Here is an 18,232-nt window from a genome sequence, read left to right as displayed (position 1 = left end):
TGCAAGTGACCCTGTCTTGGCTATTGGACAGGGAAAGGGGAAAAAGAGGAAAGGTCCTCCTAAGCAAAATTGGAAAAGCAAGGCTCAAGCTGGGTCATCTACAAATGGCCAAAAGGCTAAGTGCAATGCTACCATTCCCCATGTTTCTGATCCAAAGGATGCTGATTGCTTTTATTACAATGACAAAGGGCACTGGAAGAGAAGCTGCCCAAAATATCTGCAAGATATCAAAGATGGCAAAGTGAAGCCATCTTCAGCAGGTATTTACATTATTTCTTCTAATAACTCATTATCTTCTCGTTCATGGGTCCTTGATACAGGATGTGGTTTTCACATCTGTTCTGATTTGCAGGGGCTAAAAGAAAGTGAGGAGATAGAGCGAGGAAGGATAAACTTGATCATGGGAAACAAGAAGTCTTCACCAGTGACCAAGATCAGAGTTTATCAACTTTTTCTTAGTAATGATGTTAGATTAGATTTATTGAATTGTTGCTATTCGTCTGAGATGACGAGAAACATTATTTCATTTCATGCATTGTTCAGACAAGGTTTTAAATATTCTTTTAATGATTTGAATGGTTCAATTTCTGTTTATAAGAATGGTGTTTTCGTGTTTGAAGCTTTACCTTGTGATGGTGTGTATGAAACAGTGACTTGTGTTGATAGCTTAGGAAATAGTGTATTTAATATTGACTTGTCTAATAGTGTTGACAAGGCATGCTTGTGGCATTGTCGTCTTGGACACATTAACAAGAAACACATAGCCCAACTCCAAAAGGATGGAGTGTTGGAATCATTTGACCTAAAATCAGATGATATGTGTGAATCTTGCCTTTTGGGAAAGATAACGAAATCACCATTCACAGGGTCTTGTGAAAGAGGTGAAGGTCTGTTGTATCTCATACATACAGATGTGTGTGGGTGTTGGGTTATGAGCATTCTAACACTCCTAAGTGTACATGCAACCCTAAATACCTTGGATCTATGTTTTCTCTATTATACATACAATTATGAACATCCAAGGTATTATCCTAATCTAGCATACAAAATAATAAATATAACAAGATAGAATACATACCTCTTTGATGTAGAATGTCTTCATGAAGCTTGAGTGCCTAGTGCCCCAAGTGTGACACCTCAAATGGTTCACACAACACCAAATACACTTGGAATAACTTGAGAGAAACTTGAACACTCCTTGAAATCGTCTAGCCCTCACACTCACACATTAGTGCATGATTTCTTGAGCCATGGGATTCTTTTATATGGTGGCTATTAGGGTTACACCATGTAACTCATAACTTTACCCATTCCTTATGCTCCATGGATTTTAACCTCCATGGAGTATCCATGGGTCACCCCATGGACTTAGTCCAACATAAGGAATCTTGGATCACAAGCCCATATATATAAGAACGAATGATTTACACAATCAACCCATATATTTAATTAGTCTCCTTTTGATCACTTAATTAATTCCAAATTAATTTTTGATCAATACTAATTAAATAACCTTATTAATATATTAGAACTTATAATATATTAACCAACCTTAAGTGTTATTTCTCTCATTATAGTCTATCCAAATGCATGATGCCATGCAACCCAAATGGACCATGCCGGGTCGGGTCAAGTCTTACCAATTATAGTTATGGACTTAGACATTAATCCAACAGTGGGCCCTTCAGATCAACTACAAGGGATGCTAATCAATTCTATGTGACTTTCACTGATGATTATAGCAAATATGGCTATATCTACTTAATCAAACATAAGTCAGAAACCTTTGAAAAGTTCAAAGAGTTTAAGCATGAGGTCGAAAATCAATTGGGCAGGAAGATAAAGGTACTTAGATCCGATAGAGGCGGGGAGTATCTTAGTATCGAGTTCAACGACTATCTAAAAGAATGTGGGATAGTCTCACAATTAACTCATCCTAGGACACCACAGTTAAATGGTGTAGCTGAGAGGCATAATCGAACCTTGTTATACATGGTTCGTTCTATGATGAGTCGTCCTTCGCTTCCTATTCACTTCTGGGGGTATGCCTTAGAGACATCCGCCCACATCCTCAATCTTGTCCCTACAAAGAAGGTTGCCAAAACACTTCATGAAATGTGGACGAGGAAAGTTCCCTCGTTAGCACATATTAAAGTCTGGGGTTGTGAAGCTTTCGTAAGATGAGAGACTCACGACAAGCTAGCAGCTAGAAGTGAGAAATGTGTTTTCATTGGTTACCCAAAGCAGTCATTTGGATATTTGTTCTACAGACCTAGTGAAAACGTGGTCTTTGTAGCACGAAGTGGAGTCTTTCTAGAAAGAGAGCTCATATTCAAAGAGGATAGTGGGAGCACCATAGACCTTGAAGAAATTCAAGAGTTGGCCAATGAAGGAACCTTAGATGACACTGTTGGGTTTTGAGCATTCTAACACTCCTAAGTGTACATGCAACCCTAAATACCTTGGATCTATGTTTTCTCTATTATACATGCAAATATGAATATTCCAAGGTATTACCCTATCTAGCATACAATCTTTGATACTTGGGTAATAAAAACAGGTTTGAAGACATACCGTTTTATGTAGCTTGATTCCTTGATGCTTAAGAGTTGAGTGCCCCATGTGTGACACCTCAGATGGTTCACACAACATCAAATGCACTTGGAATAACTTAGAGAGAAATGATACACTTCATGAAGTCGGCTAGCCCTCACCATACACACCTAGTGGCCGATTTTGTCAAGAATAAGATGCTTATATAGTTTGTCACAATTAGGGTTACACCATGTAAACCCTAATTGTCATGGCCTTTCATTTCCATGATCCATGGGTACAAAAACACCATGGAGCATCCTATGGGTTTTAGCCCAACTTGATAATCCATGGAGCATTAGCCCACTATACAAGTATGGATGATTTACACAATCAACCCATATATTTAATTAGTCTCATTTTGATCACTTAATTAATTCTTGATCAATACTAATTAAATAATCTTATTAATATATTAGAACTTATAATATATTAATAAACCTTAAGTGTTATTTCTCTTATTTTAGTCTATCCAAATGCATGATACCATGCAACCCAAATGGACCATGCCAATTGGGTCAAGTACATACCAAATATAGTTATGGACTTATACACTAATCCAACAGTCTCCCACTTGGATAATTCTAAAACTATTATTGAGTATGACTTCAAGAACCGACTGGCAATCGTAGCTCTTTAAGCTGCTGTCAAACTCTGACGTTGTAACTGAACTCTGATCTCGTCAATGACTTGTCCATTAGATAAGGGATCATATATTCCTCCATTGTAGATATCATATGGACTGAGACATGGACTATCAATCATTCTCTCAGTCCATTTGTTGTTTCCCGATTTCCGATTCATTACGACTGACTGATTGAACAGATCAAATCAGTCCTGGCTTGGCCAAGCACTCACATGTGTCATCATTATATCATCGAGGGGCCCACAGATATCGCTTTTATCCCGAAGGTAAAAGGAATGGATAAACTTTGACTCATATGGCTTGTTCTACTACTTGTTGAATCATACACAAAGGCACGTTTTATAACATCGAGTTACCAATGCGTTTTCGTGCAATCAATTTATAACCAACTCATAGTAACAACTCATATCTCTAGGTTTGAAGAATATAAGATATTATCGTCTCATGATCACTCGTGATAAAATCCATGAAGTGAGTCAAATGAGCGTGGGTTGAATCCAATACTCAGAACTTATTAGCACTCATGAGTGTTGTAGCACCGCTTTGTCCAACATCTTAGACCTCTACAAGCCAACCCATGACAGTCTTGATTCATATCTACTTCCGACATATGACCGACTGTGGATAGTTTGAATAACTTAGTCATTCAGGAAGAACGACCTAGTTATTCTGGAAGTCAAAACATGCAAAGTGAAACACAAGAATAATCGAATCCAATATGGTCTCAGAACTTATGAATATAAATAAACACACCTTTTATTTATCACCATGTTGATTACCCATCATTCATTGCATACTGTTTCAAACTATCAATTTTATACTTGAATTAAAACAATAGTTGTCCCATGCTCCAAGCATGTACACTATGTTTCCTAAACACTAGTCATGCCATACACCAAGTATGCACACTATGTTTGTCTAAACATTAGTTATGCCATACACCAAGTATGCACACTAAGTTTGTCTATGATCTTTACTTTGTGAAATAGATCGTTTGAACATAATTCCAATGATTCTCATTTCACGATCCCAATTCCTTACCGCAAATGCAAGAATTCCAAATCCTGCCATTTACCTAAATATGTTAGATTCTAAACTTATATGCATTGATCCTCTTGTAATGATTATGCACAAAGTCACAAAGACTTGTCAACATACATTACAGAGTATTCCAATGGAGATCAGTTCCATGGAAATAAAGTCTCATATTCAAAGTACATTGCTTTGAATATCTTCCTTGCATTAAGTTTTTCTCTAATATTACACAGATTGCTTCCACCTATGGAGACAACTCCATATTCCCATTTTGACTATCATTTCTGAACAAGAGTTGCCTCTTTTCAGAACATGTCAATATGGTCCTTCCAGAAACACTATACTTCCAACTGTCCATGAGCAACCAATCTTTGATAAACCTTAGATTGTCCTCGACAATTGCTTACTCATTTTAGTCGTATCCAATTCTAGACCTTTTCCCCTTCTTAATGCCTCAGGCATTTGGAAAATTTAGAAAGGATAAATATTATAGCACATGCAATCGATCCTGTACCCAAAGCAAATGGGACACGATTCATGATGTCTCACATAAAGACATGATTCTAGGCCAGTCTTTTTGCTATAATATCTCTATTTCTATTTGCCAAGTTCTCATAATTCAGATTATGAAAAGGGATGTCGTAATCATAATCGAATTTTATAACGCAAATAATGGACCTATATATAGAATTTCCTTATGTTGAGCCATTCCAACACAAAATTCATATATACCCTTGACTAAAGATGATTAAAACCTCAATCTAAGCTTTTAGAATTGAAATGAAGTATAATTTCCTCTCCCTTAATTATACCAAAACAACTTTTTTCCAATTGAAACTTTTTGTTTTCTATAATTAACATTGCTAACTTTCAACACTTATTATAATTATCATGCTCCCACTAACATGAAAATTATTAGCATAACACTTATGCTCCCACTAGCTTTGACATGTACTCAAAAATCAGCTAGACTTCTAGAAATCAATACTTTATTGACTTTCTTACCAAAGTTTAGACTTCTGATACGAAATGCTTTGATAAAAATTTATCAAGATCATACACATTTCCTTAGATAGCACACATGTGTGTCTAAACAATTTCAGAACTATGAAAAAGGATGCCGTAATCATAGTCTCAATTGTTCAGACCTTTGCCATTCCTCACAAGTCCATGTTAGTGTGCCAGTTAACCACACACGCTCCACTAACGACTTTGAAAATGCAAATATCACAATTGTTATCTACTTAAAATCTACTTAGTGAAAGTGTTTCCTCACCATCATTTTCAAGAATCGGATAGAAACCTTATGACACTTAGATTGTAAGTGTTCTTATCCAAACTCATATGGACTTAACTCAATCTTACTTTCTTGCCACCTGGCAGCACAAGGGCCTGCCATTGCTTCCAAGTTGTTATGCAACCAATTGATAATTCTCGGAACTCATATGCAAAGCCAACTTTCACTGGAATGGGCACAAAAGTAGGAATATGTCAACACGATAGGTTATAAACCTCAAGTCGTGTGCTAGTGATGAACTACAGGTTTTATTCTTGATTAGATCTTGAAGCTTTTCCAAGATCTCTAAGACTCCCACTGTCCTCTTGACATATAAGACTCACTTGTCAAATATTCAAGAGATAGTGCAGATTCTTTATCAAGACAAACACTTCACACAATTGGCCTAAGTTGGTCTTTGTTTTATCCAAAACATCACAACTTACCAATTTCAAATGTACAAGAGTAAGACACTTTTACTCTTACATTTGACAAGTGTTATAAACATTTCTTTAAGATATGTCACTCAACTTACAGTCTTAGAGTATGACTCTAAGACTTGTTTTGGAACGAAGTATGAATCATCTTCTTGATTTAACCATTTCAACAATTCTTGATTCCTCTTATTAGCCATAGGAATGCACTAAGATGTCCTTAGAGGACTAATTGTGACATGATTTCTAAATCATTAAGATGATCACAAAACATGATACTAAAGTACTCTCCCATCTTTTCAGATTTAAGAGACTTTTATCCTCCTGCCTGATTTGATTCTTCTCATTCGTTCTGCCATACATCGAAACTTTTCCAACGTTTCAGAATTATACTTAAACTAGTAAGTATAACCATATTTACTAAACTTTAGTAAATCATGACGAATAGTCTTATCGATCTTTTGTAGTGGACGTGATCAGTGCACCAGAATGTGTGCTCGATCCCTTAGTCCTTCACTTGACTCACATATACATGTGAACAAGGAATTAATCTTAATTTTCCAAAGATGAAAATTCTCATTCACCATACAATACAACTTGCATGATTTCCAAGTTTTTATCCAACTGAAACCTTGGGTGATGAGAATCTTTCCTTATTTGGTAAATTATGACACTACCACAAACGAAAGAATCAAGTCCATTTTTCCAATATTGCTATCAATGGAATCATATAAACAACCATTTTTCACAAATGCCACTATAAGGATATTTAAAATAAATATAAAATTAAAACCTTTTTATTTTATTTTAAAACTTTGCGGAAAAAACTTATCCTTACAGTGCAAATGCATATGCAAAACTTGTTGTTATCTATTCCTAAGCAATATATCATAACTCCTAAGCAACAACTCAAAAGTTCTGATCACCGAACCATGCGATCGAAATCCATCTTCGCGATCAGAATTAGCATATACTTCCTTTAAGTTTCTTCACTTTTCTTTGATTCTTAAAACAACAACATGTGACCCAGTCACATCTTGTAATGAGAATCTCAGAATAGAAACTTAACAGAGTTAGATAGTGGACTTCACCTGAAGTAGAATAAAACATCTTGACTTGATCAACCCTATGATCCTTCAGGTAAATAGACAGTTTTGTAACCAATGCCCCTTCCTTTGGCAATATAAACATATGGACTCTATGGAAATGGTACACGGGACTATCACAAACTTAGTCTTTCTCTTTACCATTTGGTCAACCGAGTTGACTATGGCCGATCCCTTTCCATTGGGAAGAGAAAGCTTTTTCTAGATATCCAATGTTACCATTGTCAATGTCCATTTAAGGTTTGGGAAGTTGATCTTCTTAATCAAACTTGCTTTACTAGTCCTCCAAATCATTGCTGATTCAGCAACACCAAGCAAATAGAAAAGATCATTTAAGGGTCATGTCATAGTCTGTTTCATAGTAGTTCCAAAGGAACTCACTATGTGACTTAGAAAGTGATTGAACATCCAACTTTCTTAAGACTTTGACACCCAACTCTCCCGGCTTGTCAATATGTGACTTCATCTCCAAGATGCGATCACACATGGTCCTTGCTTGCCAATAGGGCTTGAGTGACCTTGAACTTGTGGGTTAAGGAGAATAATTGGAGGAGGTGGAGGAAGTGAAGTTCCAAGAGATTTGGGAAGATCATAGATGTCTGAACTAGACATCTTTTGGGAGATATTCAAGATAGTTGATTTAAAGTCCTTAATATAACACCCAATATGAAATATTAAGGCTAGGACCCCACACAATATTTTATAACTTGGAAGAGGGATGCCGTAATCCAAGCTATAAAATATTTGAAGGTAGGCGAATGACGATTCGCCAATTTCCACCATGAAAAACGAAATAGAAATATTAGGTTTTAATTGGATTTGAAACTCCTAGATCTTTTGAGATTCATTGAACTTTTCAATGACATGTTTCAATCTCGATTGTGCCCTCTCATGCAAATATACTTGGTACCCTTAATATTTACTCCTTAATCGATGTGCCGGTTAACCACACACGCTCCACCGATACTATGATAAACATTAAGTTACCCTTTGCCTACCTTGTTAAATCCAAGTTAGTGTGCCGGTTAACCACATACGCTCCACTAACGACTTAAGCAAAGTGCAAAGTGTAATTTCATGGGTTAGCACCAAATTCACATTTTCCTAAGTAACTAAGATTGGGAATTTATAAAAGGTTTAGTTACTTAGTATTTATCATTAATACTTTTAATGAAGGGAGAGTTATAGTCCTTGTCCTACCCGTTCGGCTAACGACCCTCCACCACTCAAGGAAGCGGTGGGTGAGAGTGGACACCCATTAAACTGTCATTTTATAGGCAGTAACCTTATACCCCCCTTATAGACCGGCTTCGTGAATGAGGCCTACTAACGGTAAGACTGACTTGCTCTTATACATACATATATATATATATATATATATATATATATATATATATTATTAACTTATAATACTATAAAGTATAAGGGTTGAATTTTAACTTTTAAAATTCTAAGGGCTTAACTTGGAAGTAAAGTATTCATAAGGGAAAAAATTTTCAAATTCCAAAACTTGAGGGCAAGTTTTGAAACTATTCAAAACTATTCAATTTCATAACTTATGTGTTTAAAGTAGTTCTAATACAAAAAACTCTTCAAGTTCCATAACTTGAGGACAAGTTATGGAAGACTTTAAACTATTAAAAGAATGTAACTTTTCCTTTATTCATAACTTATGAAATAATTATGAGTTTTATGATTCTTAAATGTGACTTTTCATGTAACTTGAGGACAAGTTAAAAAAACACATTTTAGAATCAACTCTTAGATTAAAATGGATTGAAAACAACAATTTCACATAACTTTTCTATTACTCTAAGCAACTCATAAGAACAAGATAATTCAATCAAACTTTTTCATGTAATTAGACTAACCATTAAACTAATACAAAACATGAATCTATTGACAATTATCTTTGAAATTGGATTAGAATGAACATTACCACATCAAAAACCGGTTTATAGGTTCAAAAACAGCTTAGGGTAATGATTCTAGTCCAATTCCAGCCTTAAAAGTCGAAAATATGCTGTCAGGGGGTCCTACTCATCGAGTGTATGAACCTACTCGACGAGTAGGATGAGTTTCCTCATGGACTCGGCGAGTCCATCAGTGGACTCGACGAGTCCAGTGCCCAGACAGCCCGAAAATCGATTTTTTCAGCATTTTTTAGCACTTTGCATCAAGTATAATTGAAAACAAACCTAGGCTCTGATACCACTGTTGGGTTTTGAGCATTCTAACACTCCTAAGTGTACATGCAACCCTAAATACATTGGATCTATGTTTTCTCTATTATACATGCAAATATGAATATTCCAAGGTATTACCCTATCTAGCATACAATCTTTGATACTTGGGTAATAAAAACAGGTTTGAAGACATACCTTTTTATGTAGCTTGATTCCTTGATGCTTAAGAGCTTAGTGCCCTAAGTATGACACCTCAAATGGTTCACACAACATCAAATGCACTTGGAATAACTTAGAGAGAAATGATACACTTCATGAAGTCGGCTAGCCCTCACCATACACACCTAGTGGCCGATTTTGTCAAGAATAAGATGCTTATATAGTTTGTCACAATTAGGGTTACACCATGTAAACCCTAATTGTCATGGCCTTTCATTTCCATGATCCATGGGTACAAAAATACCATGGAGCATCGTATGGGTTTTAGCCCAACTTGATAATCCATGGAGAATTAGCCCACTATACAAGTATGGATGATTTACACAATCAACCCATATATTTAATTAGTCTCCTTTTGATCACTTAATTAATTCTTGATCAATACTAATTAAATAATCTTATTAATATATTAGAACTTATAATATATTAATAAACCTTAAGTGTTATTTCTCTTATTTTAGTCTATCCAAATGCATGATGCCATGCAACCCAAATGGACCATGCCAATTGGGTCAAGTACATACCAAATATAGGTATGGACTTAGACACTAATCCAACAGACACTAGCACTCAACCAGAGGAAACAGTTCCTGTTGAACCAGTTGATAACTCATTACCTCTTCGAAGATCCACTATGGTGAGTGTGCCACCTGAGTTGTATGGTTTTCATATTACTTCAGATGGTGACACATTCATCAGTGATAGGACACTGGTAAATTTAGATGAACCAATTACTTACAAGGAAGCAATGGCAGGCCCAGAGGCTTCCAAGTGGAAAGAGGCAATGGACAGCGATATTAAGTCCATGTATGACAACCAAGTTTGTGTTGGGTTTTGAGCATTCTAACACTTCCTAAGTGTACATGCAACCCTATTAAACCTTGGATCTATGTTTGTCTAAGATACATGCAAAATATTATTTTCCAAGGTTTATAACCTATCTAGCATGGCATGGGGTACTTTTAACCATAAAAGAACTAGATGAATTACATACCTTTTGTTGATTGTTGATTCCTTGGAGTTTGAGAGCCAAGCACCAATAATGTGAATGCCTCAAATGGAAATCACAAATCACCACAAACTTGGAAAATGTATGAGAGAGTATACTAACTCTTGATTTTGGCCACCACACTTACACACACATTAGTGTCTTTTTCATGCAACATAAGCTTGTTTATATAGTGTACATGGTTAGGGTGAAACCCTAATAACCCATGTCTTTTCCTCTTCCAAGGATCCATGGGTAAAAGCTCCATGGATCATCCATGGACTTCCATATAAGCTTAGCCCATTCCAAATGAGTGTTAGCCCACACCATATAAATATAATAGCCCATGATTTAATTAGTCTTCCTTTAAATCACTAAATTAATTCATAATTAATTCAAGATTAAAACTAATTAAGTAACATGACTTTATATTAATATATTATAACTTATAATATATTAATAAATCGTAAGTATACAACTCTCATAAAATTATCCATAACTAGTTCGGGTGAAGTGCAACCCAAATGGACCATGCCGGGTCGGGTCAAGTATATACCAAATAAGTTATGGACTTAGACACCTTATCCAACAGACTCCCACTTGGATAAGTCTAATAACTGTATTTGCCTATATTACTTCAGGAACCAACCGACAATCGTAGCTCTCGAAAACTCTTGTGAACTATGAAGCGCCATTTTAGATAAGTGATCATATAATCCTCTGCTCTCATGATATCAGCCGGACAAATACATGGAACAATGTCTTACTTATTGTCTAGCAGTTGTTTCTCGATTTCCGATTTGTTTGACAAAGAACTTAACTAAACACATCAATTTAGTTCTGACCGGGCCCGGTACATAGGTCAACACAAAATCATCGAGGGGCCCAGATATCGCTTATATTTCTAGAAGGAACAGATAAACTTCGACTCATATGCTTGTTCTACTACTTATTGAATTGTACACAAAGGCACGTTTTATAACATCAAGTTACTGATGCGTTTACGTGCAATCAATGCACAACCAACTCATAGGTAACAACTCATATCTCTAGGTTTGAAGACTTATATGATATTACCGTCTCACGATCACTCGAGATAAATTCCATGAAGTGATACAAGTGAGCGTGGGTTTATTCCAATACTCATAACTTATGAGTACTCATGAATGTTGTAGCAACCATTGTTATGGCTAAACACCTTTAGTCATCTACAATCCCAATTCATGACAATCTTGATTCATACCTACTTCCGACGTATGACCGATTGTGGAGGTTTGAATAAATTAATTATTCTGGAAGTCAAAACATGCAAAACTGAAACAATAGTAAATAATTGACAATGATAGCAACACTTTGCTCATAAATAAATCACAAATTTTATTCATCATCAAACGTCGATTACATTTTACAAGTTTCAGAAAAGGCTATCTAATCTGTAAAACTAATATCGTCCCTCAGCCCGATGCGCCTCGCATGCTGCAAATGCTTCACCCTCGGCAGTCCCTTCGTAAGGGGATCCGCAGGGTTCTCATCTGACGATACCCTCTTTGCCACGAGGAGTCCCTCTTCTATTTTGTGTCTTATGAAGTGATATTTTCTGTCAATGTGTCGGGATCTGCCATGATCTCTTGGTTCCTTGGCTAAGGCAACCGCACTATTGCTGTCACAGAAAATCTCCATAGGCTCCTTAATAGTTGGTACAACTCCAAGGTCTCCGATGAAGTTCCTCAGCCATATCGCCTCCTTTGCCGCTTCACTCGCTGCTATGTACTCTGATTCACAAGTCGAATCAGCTACAGTCTCCTGTTTGGAACTCTTCCAAGTGATTGCCCCTCCATTTAAGGTAAAGACCCAGCCCGACTGAGAGCGGAAGTTATCCCTATCAGTCTGAAAGCTAGCGTCACTATACCCTACTACTCTCAAGTCATCACTCCCACCAAGGGTAAGGATCCAATCCTTAGTCCTCCGCAGGTACTTGAGAATATTCTTTACCGCAGTCCAATGAGCCTTGCCAGGGTTCCCCTGATATCTGCTGACCATGCTCAAAGCGAAGGCCACATCAGGACGAGTACAAGTCATAGCATACATGATCGAACCAACAACGGAAGCATAAGGTAATCGACTCATCTTAGCTATCTCATCTTCTGTACTCGGGCTCTGAGCCTTGCTCAGTTTGGCATTGCTTTGGATCGGTAATTCTCCTTTCTTGGAATTCTACATGTTGAACCTTTTCAACACCTTATCCAAGTAGATACTCTGACTAAGTCCAATTAGTCTTTTACTCCTTTCTCTTAATATCCTTATCCCTAGGATATAGGTAGCTTCTCCAAGGTCCTTCATAGCAAAGCACTTCCCAAGCCAGGACTTAACCTCCTGCAAGGTTGGGATGTCATTTCCTATGAGTAGTATGTCATCCACATACAGTACCAAAAAACTAACTATACTCCCACTAGCTCTGACATACACGCAGGACTCATCTTCACTTCGTGAGAAACCAAACTCTTTGACCTTCTCATCGAAACAAAGATTCCAACTTCGAGATGCTTGTTTCAATCCATAAATGGATTTCTCAAGCTTGTACACTCTATTGGGGTACTCTGCACTGACAAAACCTTCTGGCTGATTCATGTAAACATCCTCAGCCAACTTTCCGTTAAGGAAAGCGGTTTTGACATCCATTTGCCATATTTCATAATCATGAAATGCAGCAATGGCTAGCATAACCCTAATAGACTTAATCTTTGATACTGGTGAAAAGGTTTCATCATAATCAATTCCCTGAGTCTGAGTAAACTCCTTCGCAACCAGTCGAGCCTTATAAGTGTGCACCTTCCCATCCATGTCGGTCTTCTTCTTGAAGATCCATTTGCACCCGACTGTCTTACGGCCTGGTACATTGTCAACCAAGTTCCAAACTTGATTGTCATACATGGACTGTATCTCGCTGTCCATAGCCTCCTTCCATTTAGCAGACTCTGTGCCTGCCATGGCTTCCTTAACACTGTTAGGTTCATCCAGATTTACCAGTGTACTGTCACTGATAAATGTATCACCTTCCGTAGTAATATGAAATCCATAATAAAACTCAGGTGTGTTCCTAACCCTTGTGGAACGCCTCGGAAGTATAGATTCGTCAGCTGGATCAACAGGAATTTCCTCCTCAAGTTGATTGCTAGTGTCTGAGGTTCCTTCACCAATTGAGTCTTGAATTTCTTCAAGGTCAATTTGCCTCCCACTGTCTCATTGGCTTATAAATTCTCTCTCTCGAAAGACCCCTCTCCTAGCCACAAAGACCACATTCTCACTGGGTCTGTAGAAGAGGTAACCAAAGTATTTTTGTGGGTAGCCGATGAAAATACACCTTTCACTGCGAGGTTCGAGCTTGTCATGAGTTTCGCGCCTCACGAAAGCCTCGCAACCCCAAATCTTGATGTGGTCCAAATTGGGAACTTTCCCAGTCCACATCTCATGAGGTGTTTTGGCAACCTTCTTTGTAGGGACTAGATTAAGGATGTGGGCGGCAGTCTCTAAGGCATACCCCCCAAAAGAGATTGGTAGCGAAGCTCGACTCATCATAGAGCGAACCATGTCCAACAAGGTTCGATTACGCCTCTCAGCCACACCATTCAGCTGTGGTGTCCTGGGAAGTGTCAATTGTGAGACAATCCCACACTCCTTAAGATAGTCGAGGAACTCAATACTAAGATACTCCCCACCTCGATCGGATCGAAGCATCTTAATGTTCCTGCCCAATTGATTTTCTACTTCCTGTTTAAATTCTTTAAACCTTTCAAAGGTTTCTGACTTATGTTTGATTAAGTAGACATAACCATATCTACTAAAATCATCAATAAAAGTCACATAATAGCGATTAGCATCCCTTGTGGCGGTTTTGAATGGTCCACATACATCAGTATGTATAAGGTCCAACAAACCCTCACCCCTTGCACAAGTACCAGTGAAGGGTGATTTGTCATTTTTCCAAGTAGACAAGACTCACAACTATCATCCGACTTGAGGTCGAACGACTCCAAGACTCCATCCTTTTGGAGCTGGCCTATGCGTTTCTTGCTTACATGTCCAAGACGACAATGCCACAAAGATGCTTTATCCAAGCTAGTAGAAGAATCAATACACAATACATTATTCCCTAAATTATCTACAACCGATACAGCTTCATACACACCATCACAAGGTAATGCTTTAAAATAAAGAATATTATTAAAGAAAGCATTAATACTACCAACTTCATTATCAAAAGAAAAGGTAAAACCTTGTTTGTACAAAGCATGAAAGGAAATAATATTCCTCGCCATTTCAGACGAGTACACACATTTATTCAAATCTAACTTTAACCCACTATCTAGCAACAAAGTATAAACTCCAATCTTCTAACAGGTGCAACCTTCTTGTTCCCCATGATTAAGTTTATCTTTCCGTGCTCCACATCCTCACTTCTTCTTAGGCCCTGCTAGTCACAACAGATGTGAATACCACAACCTGTATCAAGAACCCAAGAATTAGAATATGGTGAGTTATTAGACAATATAGTGTAAATACCTGCATGGGATGGTTTCACTTTCCCATCCTTGACATCCTGCAAGTACTTTGGGCAGTTTCGCTTCCAGTGCCCCTTATTTTGACAATAGAAGCATTCAGCATCCTTAGGGATGGCAGAAGGAGTGATAGAACCACCTTTGGTTCCAGATGAGGAGCCTTCAAGGGACTTTCCCTTGGTACCCTTCGAAGGGTGCTTCCTCTTCTTCCCTTTGCCTTGCCCGATAGCCAAAACAGGGGTAGTAGTAGGAGTAGGAGTAGCAACCGACTTACTTTTAAGACCACTTTCGGCAGTCTTCAGAAGTCCTTGAAGCTTACTGAGTGTAACTTCCTCCTTGTTCATGTGGTATGTCATACGAAATTGATCATAACACGAGGGCAAGGAGTGCAAAATGATATCAATTGCCAACTCCTCAGGGAAGTTCACATTCAGTTTCATTAGACGGTCCACATACCTTTGCATTTTCTGCATGTGGCTCGTGATTGGTTCGCTATCCTTCATACGGGTAGTGATCATGGAGGAGATTATTTCATACCGCTCTTGACGAGCACTCTGATGGTACCTTTCCATCAGATCCTGATGCATCTCAAAAGGGTAATAGTCCTCATAGGACTTTTGGAGTTCAGCTGTCATGGTGGCCATCATGATGCATGCCACCTTGGTGGCATCTCTTTCATGTGCCTGATACTCAGCGACCTCCTCAGGAGTAGCAGTGGACTCATCAAGCTCCTTTAGCTCCTTATCGAGGACATATTCCTTGTCCTCGTAACGAGTAACCATCCTGATGTTCCGGATCCAATCCATGAAGTTGGAACCATCAAAGATGACCCTCCCACAAAGGTTCATGAGGGAAAAGGAGCCAGTAGGGTTAGAGCCCGAAGCTTTGTTGTTGGAAGACATCTGAAAAGAAGAAAACAAGTTTAGATTAGATATATCGAATCCTTAATAATACACCCAAATGTAATATTAAGGCTAGGATCCAACACAATATATTATAACTTAGAAGAGGGATGTCGTAATCTAAGCTATAATATATTTGAAGGTAGGTGAATGGCGATTCACCAATTTCCACCATGAAAACGAAATGAATTATTAGGTTTTATTGGTTTTTGAAATTCCTAGATTCTTTTGAGATTCATTGAACTTTTCAATGGCATGTTTCAATCTCGATTGTGCCCTTCAAGTTTTGTGACTGGGATGCCGAGGATCACAAAACAAGGTGTGAATAACCATGCAAATTCACTTGGTACCCTTAATATTATCACCTAATCAATGTGCCGGTTAACCACACACGCTCCACCGATCTATGATAAACATTAAGTCACCCTTCGTGATCCTTACTAGTCCAAGTTAGTGTGCCGGTTAACCACACACGCTCCACCAACGACTTGGTAAGGTACAAAGTGTGAATTTCATGGGTTAGCACCATATTCACATTTTCCTAAAGTAACTAAGATTGGGAATTTATAAAAGGTTTAGTTACTTTATAATATTCATCATACTTTTAATGAGAATTTATAAGTCCTTGTCTTACCCGTTCGACTAACGACCCTCCACCAGTCAAGCAAGCGGTGGGTGAGAGTGGACACCCATTAAGTTGCCATTTTATAGGCAACAACCTTATACCCACCTTATAGACTGGCTTCGTGAATGAGGCGTACTAGCGGTAAGACGACTTTAATCTTATACATATATATAATAATTAACCATTAATGTTATAAATAGTATAAGGGTTGAATTTTAACTTTTAAAACTCTAAGGGTTTGGAATTAAAGTCTATTAAAGTGTGTGTAACTTTACAAATTCCAAAACTTGAGGACAAGTTTTGAAACTATTCAAAACTTTTCATTTCATAACTTTAAAGTCTATTAAAGTGTGTGTTTAAAAGAAGTGACCTTTGGATACCCATAACTTGAGGACAAATTATGGACTCCATTAAAACACATAAATGATCAAGAATTAATCCTAAACAATTCAGCAAATAATTCCTATCATCTTCTAAATTCATAAGAACATGAACATGATCATCAAAGTTTCAAGAATTATATGAACACATACAAAGCATGAAATTTTGATATAAGCTATTGTAAATGGATTAGAACAACCATTACACCAAGTAAAACAAGTTTTAAAACACCAAAACAGTTTAGGGTAATGTTTCTAGTCCATTTCCAGCAGCAAAAGTCGAAAATCTGCATTCTGAGGCTCCTACTCGCCGAGTGCACGAACCTACTCGCCGAGTAGGATGAGTTTACACATGAACTCGGCGAGTCCCCCCATGGACTCGGCGATTTCATCAGTCAGACAGCAAAAAAAATCGACTTTTTACACTATTTTGCATCAAGTATCAAATAAACAAGCCTAGGCTCTGATACCACTGTTGGGTTTTGAGCATTCTAACACTTCCTAAGTGTACATGCAACCCTATTAAACCTTGGATCTATGTTTGTCTAAGATACATGCAAAATATTATTTTCCAAGGTTTATAACCTATCTAGCATGGCATGGGGTACTCTTAACCATAAAAGAACTAGATGAATTACATACCTTTTGTTGATTGTTGATTCCTTGGAGTTGGAGAGCCAAGCACCAATAATGTGAATGCCTCAAATGGAAATCACAAATCACCACAAACTTGGAAAATGTATGAGAGAGTATACTAACTCTTGATTTTGGCCACCACACTTACACACACATTAGTGTCTTTTTCATGCAACATAAGCTTGTTTATATAGTGTACATGGTTAGGGTGAAACCCTAATAACCCATGTCTTTTCCTCTTCCAAGGATCCATGGGTAAAAGCTCCATGGATCATCCATGGACTTCCATATAAGCTTAGCCCATTCCAAATGAGTGTTAGCCCACACCATATAAATATAATAGCCCATGATTTAATTAGTCTTCCTTTTAATCACTAAATTAATTCATAATTAATTCAAGATTAAAACTAATTAAGTAACATGACTTTATATTAATATATTATAACTTATAATATATTAATAAATCGTAAGTATACAACTCTCATAAAATTATCCATAGCTAGTTCGGGTGAAGTGCAACCCAAATGGACCATGCCGGGTCGGGTCAAGTATATACCAAATAAGTTATGGACTTAGACACCTTATCCAACAGTTTGGAATTTGGTTGATAGTGCACCAGGTCATAAGACAGTTGGGTGCAAATGGATCTTC

This window comes from Lactuca virosa, chromosome 5, assembly GCF_052849685.1.
Source record: "Lactuca virosa cultivar CGN04683 chromosome 5, Lactuca_virosa_CGN04683_v6, whole genome shotgun sequence".
NCBI classification, from domain to species: Eukaryota; Viridiplantae; Streptophyta; class Magnoliopsida; order Asterales; family Asteraceae; genus Lactuca; species Lactuca virosa.
Note: the sequence above shows the minus strand (reverse complement) of the source record.